Genomic DNA, 5,213 nt, shown 5'->3' on the forward strand with positions numbered 1-5,213 from the left:
ATCAACACACTTCAGCCTCCTGAGTAGCTGAGACTGCAGGCACATGCTACCATGCACAGTTTACTTTTTATTTTTTGTAGAGATGGGGTCTCACCATGTTTCCTATGGTCTCAGACTCTTGGCTTCAAGCGATCCTCCTGCCTCAGCCTCCCAAAGTGCTGAGATACAGGCATAAGCCACTGTGTCTGGCCTTGGTAAATCAAGTTTGACAAGTAAAAATACATATACATACACTCATAGGATTTCCTCTTAAGAGACTGATGATTATGAAAGGAAGATTGTAACTTCACAGTGCAAAATCTGGCAGATACCATCTGAATGAAGAGAGCAAAGTTAAAATGACCGGCAACTGGGGTAAGTCACAATCCCCCAATACAGTATGATGATGAACTCAGAAGACAGTATTACTTCCATGGTTTCCTTACAAAAAAAGCATAGCATAGGCCGGGCACAGTGGCTCACGCCTGTAATCTCAGCGCTTTGGGAGGCCGAGGCAGGTGGATCATGAGGTCAGGAGTTCAAGACCAGCCTGCCGAAGATGGTGAAACCCCATCTCTACTAAAAATACACACACATACACAAAAAAATTAGCCGGCCGTGGTGGCAGGCACCTGTAATCTCAGCTACTCGAGAGACCGAGGAAGAGAACTGCTTGAACCCAGGAGGTGCAGGTTGCAGTGAGCTGAGATTGCACCACTGCACTCCAGCCTAGGTGACAGAGCAAGACTCCGTCTCAAAAAAAAAAGCAAAAAACAAACAAACAAAAAAAACGCATAGCATAAATCTAATCATGAAGAAGCATCAGACAGGTCCAATGAAGGGCCAGTCTAGAAAACAACTGGCCTGTTCATTTCTCGTAGACCTATTCATGAGAAAACACCTGATCATATGGCAGCCAGTAATCGCCCCAAACCACATGAAAAGAAGGGCATTTTAAGTAATTTCTTTGAATACAGTACATCAGGCATGTCAACCATATTATAAAAGTTAAAACATACTCTGCATTTTTCAGGTTGCTTTGAAAATGACCTGTTAGGAAGCCATGAAAATGGACATTTTTCTTTTTGCCTAGATTCTGAACAAGTCTGTTGAGAAGTGTTGTCTGAACAAGAGAACTTAGGCAAAGAAAATGCGCTGACAACTTAAAGATGATTGTTAATTCTTTCTCTTCCTATTTATCTTAAGGTACACAAAATTTACCGGGCACTTCCTTACTTCGGTTAGGAACCAATGTTCTCTTTTTCTGGATATCTAGGGAGATGAATGAGAAGGGAAGATTATAGACAGGAGAGAAGTGTTGATAGCTTTGTTAATGAGACACATGTTCAGCACTGGCCTGAAGAAGGCTCTGATGGTGGCAAGGCTGTTAGGTACAACCTTCAAGCTCATTCTGTATTAACCTTCATGTTCACATCACCCTGGGTGATCAGGCTTCAGGATCTCTGTTTCATTCCTCCTCAATTCACCCAGGATTGAGTTGGACAAATTCTATTAGTTCTTTTTACTGACATACACAATGGCTCTGGCTGGCTGGAGCAGCCTCTTCCTGAAGACGGAGTCTCCCTCAAGCACCAAGCAAGTAGAGGAAGACTCTGTGCTTCTCCCCAAGTCATCATCTCCTTGCCTCACACCAGAGTTTTGTAAAGTCCCTGTCCTTTATGTTATGTGGTAGCTAGTCTCCATACACAGTTCCCCAGTGAACCATGCCCTTGGCATTCAGTTTATTAAACTACTCTTGAATACGGGCCAAATTTGACTCATTCTCAACCAATTGTATACAGCAGAATTAAGGCTGGCTTTTAAGATCTGCAACTTCTACCTAGCTCCTTGGAATACTTGCTGTTGGGATACTCCCTCTCAGAAATCAACCCCCATTCTGTAAGAAGCCCAAGCCACATGGAGTGGCCCAAGCCAGCTCTCACCCAGCAGTTATCAGCAACTGCCAGCCATCCTGAGGCCCAGTTTAGCCTTCAGCCCCAGCTGCTCTGACTGCACATCTATTAGACAGCAAATAAGAACTTCCCAGCCAAGCCCCAAAATGGGCTCATGATAGACAATACATTGTTGTCTAACACTACATTTGGGGTGATTTGTCCTACAGCAATGGATAACTAGAATATATTCTCAATCATTTGATGTTTTTATTTAAATATCTTTATCACATGTATATATCTTTTTCTCTTTTTTTTTTTTGAGGCAGAGTCTTGTTCTGTCACCCAGGCTGGAATGCAGTGGCACAATCTTGGCTCACTGCAGCCTCTGCCTCCTGATTCAAGTGATTCTCCTGCCTCAGTCTCCCAAGCAGCTAAGACTACAGGAATGTGCCACCACACCCAGCTAATTTTTTCTATTTTTAGTAGAAATGGGGTTTCACCATGTCAGCCAGGATGGCCCTGATCTCCTGACCTCGTGATCTGCCTGCCTCGGCCTCCCAACGTGCTGAGATTACAGGCGTGAGCCACTGTGCCCGGCCGGTATATATCTTTTAATATATAATTTTGCAAAAAACTTGTATCATACCCTATGTAGTTTGCCAATGACTTTTAAAAACTCAAAAATGTGTTTTTCAATCTATCCCTTTTTTTGTTTTAGAGACATGGTCTTGCTATGTTGCCCAGGTTGGTCTTGGACACCTGGGCAACAAAGTGATCCTCCTGCCTCAGCAGGATAGCTGGGACTACAGATGTGCTCCACCATGCCAGTTTCATCCATGTTTTGCTTAGCTTTATTCATTTTCACTGCTGTTTCTACTGTGTTAATATTCCAAAATATATCCATTCTCCAAATGGGCATTCAGACTACTTACAGTCATTTGGTATGATGATCAGTGCTGCTGAGAATATCTTTATACATCCCTTGATGCCCACATGCAATCATTTCTCCAAGTGTATCTATGTAGATGTGCACAGCACGCACAAGTTCAGCTTTATGTCAGTGATCTCTGACTCATATTCCCACTACGAATGAATTTCTTATTCCACATACATCCTGAAGCTCAGTATTGTCACACATTTTAATTTTTCCTCATTTCTGGTTGTAAAATCATACATTACTGTGGCCTTAATTCGCATTTTAACTACTAATGAAGTTAATTACCTTTTCGTGTTTCTGGAAATTTGTATTTTCTTTTCTGTGAAATAAGTAATCATATATTTAGCCCATTTTCCTAGTGGTATTATTGATTTGTACAAATATTTCTGGATTATAATAGTTTGTTTGGCATACTGTGGAAAGATCGATTTTGTGTCTTGACTTTTCACCTCCCTTTTTGTATACTTTGGTAAGCAATTCTTTCATATGAGCAAATACATAAAAAATTTTATATAGCTAATTTGTAGCCTGTTTGAGAAATCTTTCCCAATCTCAAGAACATAAAATTATTCCTTTACATATTCCTCCAAGTTATTCAGTTTTTGCTTTTCATATAATTGTTATGGTGAGGGTAGGGATCTAATTTTTTTTCTGTGAATAATTTGTCTCAGAGCCAGTTTTGAACAGTTCATTCTTTTTGTTTTTTGAGACAGTCTTGTTACCCAGGCTGCAGTGCAGTGGCACGATCTCGGCTCACTGCAACCTCCACCTCCTTGGGGTCAAGCAATTATCTTGCCTCAGCCTCCTGAGTAGCTGGGATTACAGGCATGTGCCACCATACCCGGCTAATTTTTGTAGTTTTAGTAGAGACAGAGTTTCGCCATGTTGACCAGTCTGGCCTCGAATTCCTGACCTAAGGTGATCCACCCACCTTAGTCTCCCAAAGTGGTGGGATTACAGGAGTGAGCTACTGCGCCCAGCTACAGTTGATTCTTTCTCCGTATTTCCTGTCATTAATGCTTCTAACATCTTACCATTCTTTCTCAGTAGGCTTTCTATAAATAAACCTACATTTATCATGTTATTAACTGTGCTTAGGTGCTCTGGATTCCATTTGTTAATGCTTCGCTTGGGATTTCACCTCTTGTTCATAGGTAATACTGGTCTATAATATTCATTTCTTGTACTTTACCTGGCTTTGGCACTGGGTTATATTAGCAAAATTGTGTTATTACATTATCTCCTCTGGGAAACTTTCCATAAAACTTGATCTATTTGTTACTTCAAGTTTTGACAGATCTTGTCTTAAAAAATAACTTGGCCTAATGTTCTCTTTGTGGGATTTTAATTCAGATTTAACTTTTTGATGATTTTAAAACTACTAATAGTTGGGGAAGTTCTATTTCCCTAGGAATTTTTCCAACTTAGGTAGAGACAAAAAAACTGAACAGTTGTGGGAAGTAAGGATTAGAGATGAAGCATTCAATGATCCAGAAAAGTCTGTTCTTCACAAGTCTGAAACAATGAGACTGAGTAACCCAGAAGGCAAAAACGCTATTCAGTGATTTTTGCTATGCTCCCAACAACACTTTCCTGTTTTCTTTTTTTTTTTTTTTTTTTTTTGAGATGGAGTCTTGCTCTGTCGCCCAGGCTGGAGAGCAGTGGTGCAATCTTGGCTCACTGCAAGCTCCACCTCCCGGGTTCACACCATTCTCCTGCCTCAGCCTCCCAAATACCTGGGACTACAGGCGCCCGCCACCACGCCCAGCTAATTTTTTTTTTTTTTGTATTTTTAGCGGAGACGTGGTTTCACCATGTTAGCCAGGATGGTCTTGATCTCCTGACCTCATGATCTGCCCGTCTTGGCCTCCCAAAGTGCTGGGATTACAGGCATTGAGCCACCGCGCCCAGGCCCTGCTTCCTATTTTTTAAAGTTCTTTGGCAGAAAAACAACTTAGCACTTTATGAAATGGGTGGTTTCGGCCCTTAAGTGCTTGCCCTGTCCTGATAAACTTAGCTAAACTAGACGTTAGCCTCTGTAAAGCCCAACAATTTTAGTTTGACTTGTGAGATAACTGTTTTTAGCTTGCTAATCTTATGATTCACATTTTAGAAATGCTGAAATGAGCTAAATCACTTGTTGAAGAGTGTAAGTCCATTTTCTGGAAGAAACAGCATCTGAACTCAGAGCCTAAATATTTGCCCAGTGACCTTTAGAGTGTGGGGAGAAAATGAACATTGTCTGATGAAGGCGAAAAAGTGGAAGCAAGGGTGAAAGTCATAGGTTCATTTTACCTCCAAGGATGATGACCTGAGTTCTACATTGTTCCTGGGCCTTCTGGTGGCTGGTCACCAGAAAACTCACAGAAGCAGGCACACCCTGGGAGCTGAGCTGTGCTTGC

Source organism: Nomascus leucogenys, chromosome 2 (assembly GCF_006542625.1).
Source record: "Nomascus leucogenys isolate Asia chromosome 2, Asia_NLE_v1, whole genome shotgun sequence".
NCBI classification, from domain to species: Eukaryota; Metazoa; Chordata; class Mammalia; order Primates; family Hylobatidae; genus Nomascus; species Nomascus leucogenys.